At 47.9% G+C, this 18,034-nt stretch overlaps 1 protein-coding gene across 10 annotated transcripts in view; it reads right to left on the reverse strand.

Moving 5' to 3' along the window:
- The window catches only part of MICAL3 (microtubule associated monooxygenase, calponin and LIM domain containing 3), a 2,050,293-nt gene that overhangs the window by 41,896 nt on the left and 1,990,363 nt on the right, over positions 1–18,034 (reverse strand). The window lies entirely within an intron of this gene.

The raw sequence follows: 18,034 nt of genomic DNA on the forward strand, positions 1-18,034 counted from the left end.
CACATGTTGGAAGAACCAGTTTAGTCAGGAAAAAAGGTTGTATATGGAGGCTTAACTAAAGAAAGCCAGAAGCATGCTCATGAAACAAGCCGAAGTGACAGCAAAGAAGAACACAGTTTTCAGAGTAAGAATCAGAAGTGTACAGCTGCGGAGAGGCTCAAAGAGCACACATCAGAAAAGCCAACACCGAATTGAGGTCCCACTGCAGCATTACAAATGGAGCAGGGGTACACATATAACAAAGACCTTTAATGAAAAGCATCACAACAGGTGATTTGAATTGTGAAGGTTGATTAGATAGTGGAATATAGGCCGAAAGAGAAGATCAATAAACGTTAACTGTTCCCAGAGCAAAGTTTTGCTAGGCAAACAACAAAACGAATAGTACAACATCGGTCAACACTGCCTGTAAATAGAGTGAACATGCTTCTCTTCACTTTAGGTGACAAATTTAGATTAACAGCCTGGATAAATGGAGATTGTGCAAGGGTGGTGAGGTGTGAGAATAACATGCACCACTTCCACTGAAAGGCAAAAGCTGCTCAGCTAGTTCTGCTAAATCTCCATGCTCCGTAGATTGTGGAAGTTCAGATGAAAAAGTGTATTCTGTTTCAGATACAGAATGTCCTCCCAAAGGCTAAGCCAGATTAGAAAGCACATGCTCCAGGGGCAAAGGTTGGTAGAATCAGACCCTCCAAGACCAATCCAGGGCCAGTAAAATTACGAGTGCTTGATTGTGTCTGGGATCAGAGGTATGGGTGTAAACACAAATAGAAGGCTGATGTCCTACCAAAAGTGGAATGCATCTCCTGTAGATCCTCAATGTAGAAACTGAAAAGCACAACACACTAGACACATAAGTGGTGAAGAGGTCCTCCAGGGGCGTACCCAAAGGAGTGAAGATTCCCTGAGCCAACTCTGAGTAGAGATGGTGCTCATGATTGGCAAGATGATGCTTGCTCAATTTATCTGCCTTGCTGTTGGGTTATTCCACCAGATGACTCGCTGGCAGTAAAACTCTGTTGTGTGATGGTAGGGCCTCAACCTTCACATCCAATCAGACCCCAAGTGAACCCAAAACACCCTGCTTGCTGTTGTATCACATGGTGGTCACATTGTAGGTAAGCATTTAGATATAACTGCCCATGATCGATGGCAGAAGCTTGGAGTGGGTCCAGGGTTTTATCATGTTAGGCTTTGTAACGTTTGACCTCTTGCTCCCTGATGGTCCTCAGGTGCATCAAGAAGTATTTGTTGTAGGGCCTGGAGTAATGTTTTGACACCAGACACTAAAGCCAGACATTTGTCGGTCATTAACCTACATCAGTTTCCAAAAAGTATAACATGTTTTGAAGATTGCAGCCTTTGGTGCAGAAATCCATGCTACACTGCCAAAATACAATTTTTTGGAGAAATGTTAACATATAAAAAACGACAACTGGTAGCAGCAGAGCTCTGCTTGCGCATCGCTAGGAGCATAAAAAAGGAACTGCCATCAACATATGTGGGTGTGCAGCTACCTGCGGCTCCCATCAAGTGCAGGCGCTATAGAACTGATGACATCGAGAGCATTATTGAATGGCAGCAGGAGCAAGATTTTTTTAGACTCTGTCTAGCACCTTAGAGGATTCAAAATGTGGAGAATTGAAGGGTCGATGGATCAATCAGAAAAATATTTGCACTGTCCAACAGGAGAAAAAGAACAAAAGAGAGAAGGGACTGGATTAAAATGTGTGATTACTCACTAGTCTGTCTGGACATTTACCAGTAATCATCTCTTCTCAAACAAGACCGAGTAAAAGGAAATTAATTGGCTATTTCTTGCGGTGCAGCTAAATTCCTTTATTAAACAAGCTTCATCAAAAACATACAAGCCACATTAAAACCAACATTCAGTTGCACTCATGGAAAATTTAGGTACGGAATTCTGGCTTGCAGTCACAATGAGCATCAGTCACCGGTCTACTGGCACCCTGGGTCCAAATCATGGTCCATCTCTGCCTTCACTAATGTGTTCAAATGATCAACGCTTGCCTTACTTGGGACTACAGTCCTTAATACTTCACCCTCTCTTCATAGCAATCATGGCACGAAAGATGTTTATTAGCAAAACCTAAAACTGGAAGCTACATTAGCAGTTTATTTTTTATGCTCATAGCACTCATGTGTTTTCTCCACAAGCAATGCATAACATCTCCTATGCATGCCAAAAAATATCTAGGAACAAAGACTCAGAGTTGATCACATTGCCCCTTAAAAACCTCACAACGTGTGCTGTCCAAAATATAGGGACCTAAAGCACAATACCTATGACTACCTATACCCCGGTAAAGTCAGGGGTAGTATAGCAGCTCAGCAAAAGGGTGATGAAGAAAGAGACCCACTTCTTCACTGATCCGTCCCAAAGGAAAAAAAGGCTAGGAATAATTCGGACTAAAGTGATAACAAAACAATGGCCGGTGCCTAGGCAGTGTTTTACAGGTATGGATGGTTTCTTGTTAAATATGTTCAGATTTTTAAAGATCATGCCTAGTCGTTCTAGCAGTAACCTTTGACTACTCCTGCAGAAAGCGAAATTCAGCTTCAGAATCGCTGTACCAGTATTGTATTCTGGCAAATGCAACACAAGTTGTCTTGCTCTCCTCACAAATAGAAAGGACCATATGGCCTACGTTTCTACTGAGAGATGATAGAGGTAATGGAAATAGATGCAGAGTTCCCCATCACTCGTCACTGTTCATCTTCTGGGAATAAATACTGTGAAGTGAAACTCAGCAAAAAGCCTCAGGGCCTACAGTATTAGAAGGTAGCCCAAATATAAATTGCTAAAGAGTTTGCCAAGATATGGAACTCTTTACCAACGGATGTTGGCCTCATCTCCTCTACCTCCTCCAAAAAAGAAACACAATCTTTTCTAATGACGAAATTTCTACCTTAACCCCTTCGATGCTGATGACGAGCTTAGCTCGTCATCAGCCACGGGGGGCGTGTGCGGATGACGAGCTGAGCTCGTCATCTAACGCGGCTTTTGAAAAAAAGTAGCGTAGGGGAAAAATCACAGCAGCAGCGATGCGGTTAAGACAATATAACAGTCATATTGAAATTGTATAGTCAGCAAACTACTATGGGGATTATCCCCTCCTATTACTGTCGTTACTCAAGGCCAATCCCTGTTGTAATTCTGTTATGGTGGGCTCAGTTGTGGTGCAACGTGGGACCAGACAAGGGTGTCCCCTGTCACCTATTCTTTTTTGCTTTTTTTATTGAACCATTGGCCACTGCAATTAGGAATTCCATGAACATTACGCCTCCGATTACCTCTATGTCCAAAATTAAATTGTATGCGGATGACATTATGTTATTAATCCAACCTGACCTGCAATCCCAGACCCAGGTTTTACAGATTTTCGAAGAATTTGAAGCCTTCGAGGTTATCGGATCAATAAGAAAAAAAACTAAATTTTGGTCTGTGGGGGTGCAGATCCAGAGTTACACCCAGATCTAGTTAGCTGTATTAATCCTAGGCCTAAAAGGTATTTAGGAGTTCTGTTTTCCGTGTTTGTTTCGGATCTATATGTGATTAACTTTGACCCGCTTCTTCAGAGGGTTTGCTCCATGTTTATTAGATGGAACTCGCTCCCATTATCCATTTTGGGCCGAGTCGCTCTGATTAACCCCTTCGACGCTCATGACGAGCTCAGCTCGTCATGAGTTACGGTTCTCGTACGCTCATGACGAGCTGAGCTCGTCATGTAACGCAGGTTTTTAAAAAACTCAGCGCACAGCGGGAAAACCGCTAGCGCAAATGGGGTTAAAATGTCTATTTTCCCACTTTTTAATTTTTTATTTTCAACAATTCCTTGTTTTCTTCCAGGCTCTTTTTTTGTTTTCTGGTTTTATATGGGGTAAGAAGACTCCTTGTATAGCAATAGGGACACTATATGCGGATACAGAGCAAGGAGGCCTTGCGTTACCAAACATTAAAGATTACTATAATGCCTATTTGGCACAATACCTAAATAGATTTAAACCCGAAACACAATGCCCAGAATTTCTCGTGGAAATCAGGTAAGTTCCACAGGAACAAGAAGAACATGAAGTTGAAGAGATCTTCGACTTCACCACTTCCGTCAAAGTCATCTGACAAAACAAGAAGAATTGGCATTTGAGCCCTAGCTCTGTGCTTGAGCCTGCACCTGGGCTGTCTCCACGCTTCCCAGAGTTTCCAGGAGCAGAGGTCTAGAGTGATGCCTAGTGATTTTACAGAAAATGCCATGTGAGGTTTCCGTTGAGCGCATCGATCGCTTTGAGCCATTCCGCATTTGGGGGTCCTCTTCTTTGTTAGAGATAAGGAGTATTTCAGTCTGGTCTTGGTTAAGTTTTAGGTGGTTACTTGAAAGCCAGTGTTGGACTTCTCTCAGCGTGTCATTGAGTCTCTGAATGTCCTCAATGGAGGTGGTTTCCAGGTAGATCTGTGTGTCGTCTGCAGACAGATGGAAGGCGTTGTTGGCTTTTCTGAGTAGGGTTGTCAGAGGTTCCATGTAAATGTTAAAAAGTTGCGGGGAGAGCACTGAACCTTGGGGGACGTGTAGGTCGGACTCAAAGTTTTAGATTTTTATTCTTTGGGTGCGGTTGTGAATGAAGGAGGAGGACCAGTGTAGGACCACCTCATCTAGACCTGCCCTTTCTTGATGCACCTTAATGAGAAGTTTGTGGTCAACCCTGTCAAAAGCTGCCAATAGGTCTAAGAGAATGAAAAGGCAGCATTTGTCTGCATCAAGTGATTTGTGGATGTCATCAATGACGTTGAGGATCGCGGTTTCCGTGTTGCAGCCTTTTCTGAAGCCGGATTCGTGGGAATCGGGAACGTTGATGCTTGAAGGAGCACACATTTATCTAAGGTATTGGATAGAAGAGGTAAGTTAGAAACGGGTTTGAAATTATTCAAAGCTTTTTTGTCTAGGCCTGGTTTTTTCAGCACTGGCGTGACTTAACCAACTTTGACTAATTAAGAAACGGTATTTTCTTGAGGGAGGTTATTTGTCAAGACAAATACTACTAATTATCTGTCTCATCACATTGTACATTGTATAGTATCTATCTCTTCTAATACAACGTTCATCTACTGATCATTACCAACAATAAAAAGAAAAAACATACAACAAAAGATGATTTAAAGTTTTCTTTTAGAAATCCTTTTTCATATTTTTAACATCCTACATACAATTCACACAGAATTTAGTCTTGTGTGAAAAAACTTTTCAAGATTCAAAAGCAATATATCTTGTTAGGAATCCAAGAACTCAAATATCTTATTGTTGTGAATCCTCAATCCAAGAGTTGTGTGGGAAGCCCAATAGTTTATGTACACGGAAAATCTGGCAATGTCTATTCTTGGCCTTATTTCCTTTTCGAACACCCAAACAAACAAAGGGCATCAGAAGCAAAAAACAATGTCTTTGTGGCTTCTAGTCAAAATAATGCTCCTAGGGATTATATCCAAGTGATTTTCGAATCAAAAGAAGGTGTCGAAATAAATGGTAACTGTCGACGCATTTCAGCTTGTCAAGCAGTTTCAGGCCTCATCAGGACAAAGGGCAACAATAATCATACAAGAAAACCAATTGAAAGCCGAATTCAAATAGAGGCGTCAAGGACTTCAGACGTAATCCAGGGAATCAATAATAACAGGCAGGGATGCATTCCTTTAACCGGCACGTCGGTATTCATCCGAATTACATGTGTCTCCGAATTTCATACTTCTCATCATTCGGGTATTCTCAAAAGCAACCTGCTTTCGCTCGAAGAATATGCCTGCACCAATCCTCCAAAACGCGACCGAGTCATTTACTCCTCGGCGCTTCTCCTAACTTTTTTAACCAACTTTGAGGCAGTCTGGGACGACTCCGGTTCTCGGGGAGTTGTTTATGATCTTGCACTAGAGCGGGGCAAGGGAGAGTTTCAGCTTTTTGGTTAGTCGTGGAGGTAGAGGATCTAGAGCGTGGGAGGAGAGATTGGATGTGGGGATCATTTTGACTATCTCTTCATGTATGGGGATGAAAGATTTCCAGGATTTTGAAGGGGGCTTGGCTGTGTTGTCCTTGGTCCCAGGCGAGATGCTCTTGATGAGAGGGGCAATGTTGATGTCCAGTGAGAGCTCAATCTTATTGGTCTTGTCCTCAAAGAAGTTGGCGATTGCAAATGGCAGATATCAAGCAAAGTTCACCATCCGATGTGGACTGGACACAACAGACTTGCAGGGCAGAGCGATTTCATAATAACTGCCATTGAGACGTCATTCCTGGCTGAGAACCATTGACTTTTCAGGGGATGTCCAGGCATCTCTCATGTACATGCCCTTTTGATATTTGATATTTTGATATTTGAGGGGGTATTTCTAAAGCGCAGCGTTCGCTCTGAAGGGAGCATCTTGGCGCTGAAATTCCTGGTGGAGGATCGAAAACCAATCATGGAAACAGTTTGAGTTTAGATGGCTGCCTTGGTGTAGTCATCCGTAAGTTTAAAAATCCAAGTTTTCAGCAGTTTTCTGGAAGGTTTTTCATGAGTTTGTTGGCTCAGATTCTTGGGCATGAGGTTCCAGGCTTTAGTGGCCAGGAAGCTTAAGGTTTTTCCGCCCTTTGTCTTCAGGTTGTACCTCGCGGGGAGGATGAGATTGTCCTAGGAAGAGCAGAGGGATCGACTCGGGTTGTAGTGGGGGAAGCGTCTGGTGAGGTATTTGGGGCCGGATAAGTTAAAAGCCCGAAAAGCAACAATCAACATTAAAAAAAATATTCTTTTATGCAGAGGGAGCCAATGCAGGGATCTTAGAGCTGCGGAAATAGATGATCTTCTGGGCAGTTTCAAAACCAGTCGGGCAGCAGTGTGAAGAACACTTTGAAGTTTGGTCAGTGTAGTCTTTTTAGCTCCCGCAAGGAGACCGTTACAGTAGTCCAAGCGTGAGATTATAAGGGCTACTGTTACAGTTTTTCTGGAATCAAGTGGAAGAAAGTCGAAAAACTTTTAAAAAGATTTTATAATTCCGAAGCATCGGCCAGCTACAGTCCTGACGTGCTGGTCGAATGATAGGTCTGAGTCGAATAGGACGCCAAGATTCCTTGCTGTTGTTACGGTCTGGGGGGGCGGCTGAGTCTTCCGGCCACCAGAGGGCTGGGCAGAAGATGGTGTTTCTTCCAATGGGGAGGATCTCCGTTTTGCTGGAGTTGCATTTGAGATGGTTGGTATCCATCCATTGGAAGACCGCAGTCAAACAGTTTTTGAGGTTGAGTTCTGCCTTAGTTGAGTTATCCTCTAGTGGTACGATGAGCTGTGTGTCATCGGCATACGAGGTTACAGGTATGCCGAATGACTCAATCCGGGATAAGAGTGGGATGAGGTAGATAGTGAAAAGGAGGGGACTCAAGATGGAGCCCTGAGGTACCCCAGAGGAAACCCTCTTTTCTTTGGAGTGGAAAGGGCCGAGAGCGACAGTTTGGAACCTGTCAGTAAGAAATGATTCTATCCAGGATAGGGCGATTTCCGAAATCCCTATGTCCGTCAATCTGCTGATCAGGATGGAGTGGGAAATGGTGTCAAACGCCGCGGTCAGGTCGAGAAGAATGAGAATGGCCTTCTTCTCTCGTCTCTTCAGAATAAGGCAGACTCCGCACTGGAGCGCTTCAAGGACAGTAGGGCTACACCCAGGTCCTTGGGCCTTTCCATGGCCCCTCTTCAATCAGAGTCTGCCTTTTGCCCCTATTGTGGCTACAGGAGAAGCTTCCAATTGCATCTTTACACGCCCAACCACACCAGCCATCAAACTGCTCAATCTTTTCATGGCAGAGGACGGGTTTCACAAAGACATGGGCCAGGCAGCCAGAAGCTGAACCAGTCCACCTTCCACCCAGCAGCTATAGCCTCCAAACCCCTTTAGATTATGCCCTCTGATCATCATGGGCATCCAGTTGATGGGGGGGCAGGATACACCATAACCTGCCATATCGGCATTTCTGCCATTGCCAGATCAGCCATCCCTTTTCTAATCCCCTATTGTACTCCAACATATGTTTGAACCATGTTCCTTTCATTTTGCCACATTTGGACATCAGCCTAGTTCTAACATTTTTGATGTGTTCTCCCTTCAAGCTGCTACAGTACTGCACTCTCAGGCACCTTAACAGCCACAGTAGTGGTGATGAGGGTCAGTGATCTACAGGCATTGTCTTTACAGCCTTAATACCTTACCATCTGCCCAGACAAACGGGTCCTTCGCACTAGAGCATCCTTCTTACGGAAAGTGGTTACTCCCTATCATGTAGGCAAGTCCATCACTTTTGCCTACCATTTACACTCCTCCTTAACTTCTAAAGAAAGGGAAAGGCTGGACCCAAAACGAGCGTTGTCTTTCCACCTTGACTGCACAAGAGAGTCCCAAATGGATGATCAACTCTTTCTGGGGTACGATGGAGCCAAAAAAGTTAAGGTGGTGCAGAAACGGACCATTTCACAACAGATAGTGCTCTGCTACACATTAGCCCAAAAAGAACCTCCTGAAGGTTTGCAAGCTCATTCTACGAGAGCCAAGGCTGCAACCACTGTGTTAGCTCATGGAGTCCCTGCCCTGGATAACTGCCAGACAGCAACGTGGGCTTCCCTGAAAACATTTAAGAAGCATTACTGCCTGGACAGTCAGGTAGGGCGAGATGGGCCTTTTGCCCATTTGGTCCTACAGAATTTTCTGGTCTAATCTGTATTGCAGCCCCACCTCCCGGGAGGTACTGCTTAGGTATCTAGTCTAAGGTAATGAATCTGTGCTGAAGTCTCTAGCACATGGCAAGATACATACATTCAGTAACGTAGTTTCCTTACTGACCCACCCATACTTCCCGCTCTGCGATCGAATGTCAGAGTAAAGATTATGTTTCCCTTTTCAGGGACCTATAGTTTATGCCCCAGAGGACAGTATTCTTCGTGGCTTCTTGCTTCTGGTGTGGAAAGTTGTGAAAAAAACCCTGAAAGCGCGCGGGGGTGGCACCCATGTAGGCACAACATAAGTCACTTCCGGCACGGAGGATGCCATGCAGAGCTGAACGACCCCTCCTACTGGCGCGCAGGGGTACTGTTCATGAAAGATTTCTTGATCCAGTCTGATGCCTGGGGATTATTCGAAGGTAAGACATCCGCAGCCAGATAGAGTCTCTACCAGATAAGGAGTTACCTAAGGTAAGTTACTTGTTCGTCACACATACTTAGCTGACCCAACGTTCATACCATAAACTGTCAAGGATAAGGAGGTTATGTGTCTTCCTATCATTAAGGACATTCATTTTCAAGTTAAAATCTCTCAATATGGGGGCGTGGCCAAGATGGCGATCTAACCAGACGTAGGATTGCATGGCTCCCAGGCCCAGATCCTCAGCTAGCCTATAAAAATATTCTATATCCCCCTATCACTGTACCTTTGGCCCCCTGAGTCCAGAGCCGAGTCCTGGGTCCACAGCAGAGAAGTGGCGACGGCATCGGGAGAAACTCTCCTCTTCCTCCTAAAACATCAGCGCCAGCATGGCGGCCTAAGTCGGGAGGCCCGGGAATCCCTGGGTGACCACCGGTGGGATCATCGGCGGCGGTGGACGAGCTGGGAAGCGCCGACACAGGAGGTCTAGCACCCCGGCGGGCACAAGAGCGGCACAGGAGGGGGCGGTGTGAGCCCAGCCCGCGGAGACGGCATCAGGTCCCAGGTTAGCGCCCGAGACGGGAGGCGCCAAAATCAAGGTCCGGGTTTGGGGCCTGCGCCGGACCGGGTGCGAGAGTCGGCAACAGAACGCAAGCCAGGCAGCGATCCGGGGTGCAGGCTAAGCGCCGCGGTACAGAGTGGGAGTCCACGCTCCTGGCGAGAAGCAGGTGGCCTCCAGCGCGAGAGGGACGGCACGGCCCACCGCTTAAAGGGGCGGGGAGCGCAAAAATCGAGCTCCCAAGCCCAACTGTACCGGGGAAGCGAGACGGCCAGCTGAGCAGGCAGGGCAACCCAGCATAACAGAGGCCCACCGCCGCACCATAAACAGCCTGCGGAGGGAACACAGGCGCGGCTGGCCTTTACCGTGAGACAGGCTGCGAGGAGCAGGGACCGGCGCTGGTGACGCGAAACTCAAGGCCCAGGCTTTGGGGACTATAACGAGGAGTAGACACCCAGAAGGCCACAACCCGCCCGGATCTCACTGGAACTCAGCGGGGCTGGGGCCACAAAGGGCCACAGCAGCCCGAGGAAGAAGTGAGTGAACACGAGGTGAGGAGGGGCACGGGACTAGCCGGGGGTGCCCAGGACTAGGTAAACCAGAGAGAACCGGCCCACGGAGGGGTATTCCAGAACCCGGGGGGGGGAAGCGATCCCTTGTGTTGTGGTCCCTCCGAAGAAGCCAGGCCAGTAGCGCACAGCCAGTTCGCACCCTTGACCGGTCCGGCCACAAGGGGGGTGCCACTGATCTCCGGCAACCCGGTGGACGGACAGAACAAAGCAGAATGACCACTACGGGTCACAGGGGAGGCCGCACAATTACGGACATGCTCGTCAAGGGTGCCCCAAAGGGGGACAAAAGCCCGTCCCCCCCAGCCACGACGGGCAGGACGACGGAGGGGCCCCCATCACCAAGGCCTTCCTCGAGTCCCTCTTCAATTTCTTGAGAGAGAACTTTCAGTCCCTGAAACAAGAACAGGCCGGGGAACAGCGTGAACTTTGCCAGGATGTGGACAGCCGAGGGGAGAGAGTAGCGACAATGGAGGAGGCGGACCAGACGCTGAGCGAGGAGGTGGAACACCTACAACAAGAGGTCATCCGTCTCCGAGAGCAACAAGTGGACCTCCAAGCACATGCAGAAGATCTCGAGAACCGCTCCCGGAGGAACAACATCCGTGTCCGGGGAGTGCCATCAAAAGCGGAGGGGTACAGCATGACCGGATATCTGCGGGGGTTGTTCAGGGATATTATAGGCGAACCTGCAGACTTTGATATCCGTATAGACAGGGCGCACAGAATTGGCCTGGCGAGACGTGCGCCTGCCCCCCCGCCGGACATCTTAGCCTTTCTACCTGACTTCCCCCTAAAGGAAAGATTTTTGAAGGAGGCCCAGTTGAAGCAGCCTCTCCACTTTAGGGGCCACCCAGTGACCTTATACCAGGACCTCTCTGCCATCATCCTGCAAAAACGGAAGGCTTTCCGGGTGGGCACGACGTTCCTACGGGACAATGGGGTTCCCTACTCTTGGGGTCACCTCTTCCGACTCGTCTTTAAATGGAAGGGAGCCCTGCACCAACTCCGCTCCCTTAGGGACACATGCACGCTCTTGGGGCTTAACCCTGCGGACCACGAACACGAGGGCAGCTAATCCCCGCGGCGCTCCCAGGATGGGCCCAAGCAGCAATCTAGCAGCGAATGGCAACGAGTGGGACGACAACGCTACCCCAAGGTGGTACCCAAACCGGACCCGACCACTATGGCTCGAGAACAAGCAGCGGCTGTACAAGAGGTAGTCAAGGACACTACAGCCGTGCATGGAAGTAGCACCGACACAGGATTGCATTCATCACTCCACGCCCGCATGGGCGGGGGGGAAGGGCCGGGGGGCCATCAAGGGTCGCCACTGCCACACTACCCTCCACAGGACTTTCCCACTGACCTGATCTGGTTGCTAGGCCGCGGATTATGGTTTGCCTTCTTGGGTTTTCAGTTGGGGTAAGGGAGGGGGGAGCAGGAGGGGGGGTTGTTGGGTGGGGAAGGAGGGAGTCCAGGGACCGGGGGACACAGTTGGGGATGGCAGGTGTCTCAGGGGGCGGGGGGAGCGAGAGGGGGAGCGAGAGGGGGGGCAGTGGTGGTAGCAGGGGGTCTTCGCCTCGAGGGTACGAGGCAAGCTGAGAAGGTACCACTCCATAGATGATGACACTAACACTTGGGACTTGGAATGTTCACCCCCAGAAACGTCAAAAGGTTTGGAAATATATTATTGACCATCAGCTCGATGTTGTGGGCCTGCAAGAGACTCACTTGACTAAGACGGACAACTCCTGCCTTAAGCACAAACAGTTTCCGTTCATTTACAGGTCGTCCGCATCTACAAAACAAAGGAGAGTGGCCCTTATGTTCCGCTCGACTTTACATTTCCAACCCACGGGAGTACAAAGTGATAGAGAAGGGCGCTGGGTCATGGTGAAGGGCCTCTTGCGGGGCAGATTATGCACCTTTGTTGTACTGTATGCACCCAACTCCGGGCAGAATGACTTCCTTCACACTCTACTGGGTAGGGTCCTGGATTTTGCAGACAGACCTCTGCTTATTATGGGGGACTTTAACCTGGTCTGGCAGAGGGACATAGACAGCACTCACACTCAAAGATCTGACATGGGCTCTTTTTCTCCAGAGTCACAGCAAAAGGTTATGGATATGGGCCTTTTTGATGCTTGGCGGTTTCCTCTACCCCCAATCCAGAGACTACACTTTCTTTTCACACGTTCACCGCTCATACTCCCGTCAAGACCACTGTTTTCTGAGTCAAGCACTCCGGGGCGACCTTCGCGAGGCCAAAATCATACCCTTATTGGTGTCTGATCATAGCTTGCTCGCGGTGGGCCTCCATTGGGTAGTGAAGAGTAAGTCGGGGCCTCAGTGGTACTTACCGGCATCCTTAGTCCGGGATAAGACCTCCTGTAACGCTTTGAGGGGCGCCATATCAGAGTTTCTTGTTCACAATGACACGGGGGATACATCAGTCTTTACTACGTGGGACGCTCTTAAAGCTTGCATCAGAGGGACTGAACGCTGCGCTTAACAAACAGCGAGCTCGCGAGAGGGAACAACTGGAGGAGGAACTCTTCAATTTGGAATTGGAACATAAGAAGAACCCTTCTAGGCGAGCATTACGGCACCTTACAGCCGTCAGGGGTAAGCTGAAGGTGCATTATAATAACAGAGCGGAATACACTCTGCTTAAACTATGTCTGCTGTCCTACTCTCAGGGTAACAAGGTGGGAAAACATCTGGCTAGGCAACTTCGGGACAAGAGGGAACGGGAATACATTGGAGGGATTCAGGACGCTCAGGGCGAACTGACACATCAAGACGACACTAAGGCCGAACTTTTCGGCTCCTTCTACCGGGCTCTCTATTCTGGGGATTCGCTAGACGCCGCTGCACAGAGAGACTACTTGCAAACACTACAGATACCTCAGGTCTTAGCGGAGTGGAACGAGACGCTCACTGCCCCTTTCTCAAGGGATGACGTGATGACAGCCATCAAGGCCTTAAAGCCCCATAAGGCCCCCGGGTCGGATGGATATACGGCCATTTTTTACAAAACCTTTGCCTCCGAACTATGTCCGTACCTAGTACGCTTATTTAATAGCATGGCGGAAGAGGGCGAGACGTCGGGTACAATGGCTGAAGCCCTGATCTTGGTTATTCCCTAGCCCGGGAAGGACCCCAGTGCCTGTTCCTCCTATAGGCCGATAGCCCTTTTGAACCTCGATGCCCTTTTGAAACTCGATGCGAAACTATACTCCTCCATCATTGCCCAACGACTCAATGATCTGATGCCAGCACTCATACACCCGGACCAATCCGGATTCATTAAAGGACGGCAAACCCATGATGACACGACAAGTTCAAAATCCTGGCAGTATTAGTGGGGCTTGACGCCGAAAAGGCGTTTGACAAGGTGGACTGGGGGTTTCTCTTTCAAACGTTGGCCGCCTTCAGCTTCTCCTCTAAATTCTTGACAATGATTCGGGCGAACTACCTCTACCCCAGATCCAGAGTGTCGGTGAATGGGCACGCGTCCTTCTTCACGCACTCCAGGGGCACCAGGCAGGGCTGTCCTCTTTCGCCTCTACTTTTTGCTCTAAGCATAGAACCACTGGCACTGGCGGTGAGGGACAACCCCAACATCCAGGGCATACCCTTCAATGGGGAAGAGCACAAGATTACTCTTTTCGTGGACGATGTCCTTCTCTCCCTTTCTGACCCGGCCCGATCTCTCCCCCACGTCCAAGCGGAACTGGAGTGCTTTGAAGCAGTGTCGGGATTTAGGGTCAACTATGGTAAATCCTCCGTCCTGAATCTCACGCTACCCAAATCTGTGGTCCGCCGTCTCGCGACACTCATACGCCTTCAATGGGCTGATTCCTCCATCCTTTATCTGGGAGTCCACCTGACGCCCCACGCTGGGGAAACTCTACTCTGCCAACTCTCCCCCCCCGCTATCTAAGATTCAGGCCGACTTGAACCGCTGGAAACCACTGTTCATATCTTGGCTAGGAAGGATCCATGCGATCAAGATGTCCCTCCTCCCCAAGCTCCTATATTTGTTCCAGGCTTTGCCCATTGTACTCGACGGAGACTTTTTCCGACGAGTGAAATCCATGATGCTACGCTTTATTTGGCAGGGGGGACGAGCGCGCTTCTCCTTCGCCACGCTACGTAGACAAAAGACAGACGGTGGAGTGGGGTTACCCGATATGCATCTATACTATATTGCGGCGCAGCTTAGAGTGCTGGTAGAATGGATGCAACAGGAGTAGGAAAAACATTGGCTACATATGGATCGGAGTGTTGTGGGAGGACTATCTGGGAACTGGTGTGGAAGGCCAAGAGTGACAGACCCAAAAATATTTACATCAGTACCCCCACCCGCACCACCCTAAGGGTTTGGGATTCTGTCTCCGGGGACGATAGATGGACTAGATTTCCCTCTCCCTTTACACCTCTACATTTCAACCCTGTTTTTCCACCGACAGCATCTAAGGGGCCCTTTGATGCCTGGCGGGAAGGGGGTTGCCTAGCTCTCGCACACCTGTTCCACGGCTCTGACCCACTCACTTTCGATAACTGTAAGAGGGACTACGGGGTTCGGGAGCAGGAACGCTACCACCACGCTCAGCTACTCCACTGGGCATTGTCTCCTACAGTGAGGGACGCAGCCTCACGCCCCCTCACTAAGTTTGAAGCCTTTCTGACCAAAACATCCTCCATGAAAGGGGCTATCACCTTTCTTTATGGGTTCCTACTTGCCACTGCGATCACACCCAGACCCCGATACATGTCCATGTGGGAGGGAGTCCTCCAGCGGGATATTACTGATGCAGAATGGTCACACTTATTGTCAGACATATCCAAGTTTAACCACTCCCTAGACCGAAGAGAAGCACACATGAAAACCATGATGGATTGGTATCTTCATCCACCCAAATTGCGTCAGATCTTTCCCGACAAATGCTGGAGGGGGTGTGGGCTACTAGGAGATTTTCAACATCTGGTGGGACTGCCCCATTATTCGCCCATACTGGGAAGAAATTCTTGCCCAAATTAAGGACCTTCTGGGGTACCCCATTCCTACCTCGATGGCCACTACCCTCCTGGGCCTCCGTGATCCAAGCCTCGAACATCAGACTAGGGCAGACAAGAAGATTATGCGGCTTTGTATCGGGGCGGCCAAACTCACTCTTGCTGCGGCTTGGAAGAGGAGGGAGGCACCGGCCATCTCCCTCTGGAATTCACGGCTATGGAGACTGTTGAGTCTAGAGAGAATGGTGGACATCTTTCTCGATGATTTCCAGAATTTTGAATTTCGTTGGGGCCCATTAGTTAGATTTCTGTCCCAAGGCTTGCCGTCCGCAGTATGCCCAGCGAGTGTTCGTTCCCTTCACCTGTTTCAGTTTTGAACTCCCATTTACAGTACCTTGAAACAAGTCTTCGAATCGCTACCACCACTGGGGGAGGGGGAGGGCTGCGGGGGGAGGGGGTAGGGGAACAGGGGGGGGTAGGGGGTTTTGTTGTTCTTTCTATGCATTACGCATGAGCTCCTCCCGCGGCATTGCCTCCGGGGTATTGCATGCAGCTGGACGCTGTCTAAACTGATGCGGAATGGGAACTTTGGACCTCTGTCCAGGGCATATAGAGATCTACCAACCAGCCAAAGAGGCCTTTGTCAGATTACGGCTGACTCCCCGCTATCAGCTCTGATCACTTGGAGTCCCCACGCACGTCAGGCACTGCATCTGTAGAGGCGTTAGATATCTGTTGGGGTCTGGGCAGGACTGCTCTCCTAGCGTAAAGGTGTATGTGGGCAGAAGCAATGCTATCCCTGCGAGGGATGAGGTGCGGGATTGTCGCATCTTCTTTTATGCTTTAAATTCAATAAAAATACTTTTGAAAAAAAAAAAAATCACTCAATATAAGTTATTGTCCTTGACATTCAGAAGCATTAGTTATGGTATAGAAGATTTTGCTGGTGTTTTCAGCAGACATATAGCGTAAACTAATGTATCCGGGCATACCGCTTCCCAGCTGTTATATGCTTTTGAGCCGCACTAGCTTACAGCTAATAAAGGAGATACTTGAAAGCATTAGAAATTACAGAACTGCTTATGGTAAAAACCTCTCCAAGTGTGAATCACACTTTTAATGCTATAAACGTTTTCATTTCTGACAAATGAAACTGGTATATTTGGCACGGCTACTTGTATTGGCTTGGCGCATAACAAGATTCTTCAACAGGTTTGCAGTGGATCTTTCTCTAGCGGTCTGCAGGGCAACTTCTTGAGGTCTGTAGAAACACTTGTCCAGATGCAAGCATAATCACAGTTCAGTCAAGTGGTCTAATGCAAATTCCCTGACTGCTGGCATTTATGCTGTTAGTGATTCCATTTGGTAATCTGTCCACACATGTTGTCAATAAAAGACATCCAGGCACAGAGGTAAAGAACTAAGACAAACCAGTAACTACGATATTCCTTCTCAATAAGGTCCTTTAACATTAACAACATACCATCTAACATACCATCTTAGGTAGAGATATTCATGATTATACCCATCTCCTTTCCAAGAATGCGAGTAGGGATTATGTGAGGCTACGACTATAGGTAGTGATTTAAGAAGGATATGTACAGGTAATACACAGGAACCACTTGTATTTATAACTGGTAAAGCACAGTTTATGGTTCCTGTACATGCTTTTGGCAGGTTCCATAGTTAGTAGTCAAAGGAACCCTACCAGCAAATAGTACTTCATGAACAAGCATTGCTTTTTAAGTGATTCCTCATTGTGAGGGCAACAAAAAAAGCCTAGAAGGTTAGAGATACAAAAAGGTATCAAAGACCTTAAAAGAAATAAATTTTGCTTAAGGTTTCAGTTAAAACCTATTTCCTTTAGTTAGTACAACGAAGAAAGTCAGGTGATACACCATTAAAACAAAGAGTCAGAAAATGATTCACCTCTCTCAACTTCCCTTCTAGTTTGCATTACTGTACTGGTGTCAGACTTTCACAACTGTTACACAGGACAGAATTATCGAATGGATTTCACAGTAGCAACCTTCTATCATGCTACAAACCACGACTGGCAGATGCTAGGTAAGCAACCCTCGAAGAAGGTATTGCGTGGTAATAAGTGCTCTAATAGTTCAGTTGCAAGTTAATAACCAAAGGCCTCAAACCTATCTCTGCTTAATGAGCAGACATATCTTTAGTAGGAGGCCCTCACTGATTTTATCATATAAACGGTGCTTCATATGTAAAAGAATGTTTGCAAGGCCGATGCTCTTCTCAGAATCAATTAAATGTCAGTGAATGAAATACCAAGGCTGATGATCCTTAATACTACTGATGCCGCCTTAATCCACTACCAGGAACTCTCTGCTGCTTTCTATCACGCTTGAAGGCTCCAGCTTCCCCTTCTGTGACGGTTTTATCATCATTCTCTTCCTTAATCTTTCTGCTTTGTGTTTTTTTCCCTCTCTTGATCTTTGGTCAATGATTGATGCAGAAAAATATGTGCCGGTGCCCAAAAATATGTGCCTGAGGCCCCACTGGCAACCACCAGCTCAAATTTAGCACCAAGATAAAACGACCAAATCAGTAGCAGAAATTCAAGGAACGTTTTAGTTTTTCTAAAACTTTGACCACCAGCAGGTGGATCAGACATTCTGAGCTTCTGATCAGTCAAGGTATATGACAATGACAAGCTGAATTTATTTCTGACTAACTCCATGGACACAG

The sequence above is a fragment of the Lissotriton vulgaris genome, chromosome 1_2, assembly GCF_964263255.1.
Source record: "Lissotriton vulgaris chromosome 1_2, aLisVul1.2, whole genome shotgun sequence".
Classification (NCBI taxonomy): Eukaryota; Metazoa; Chordata; class Amphibia; order Caudata; family Salamandridae; genus Lissotriton; species Lissotriton vulgaris.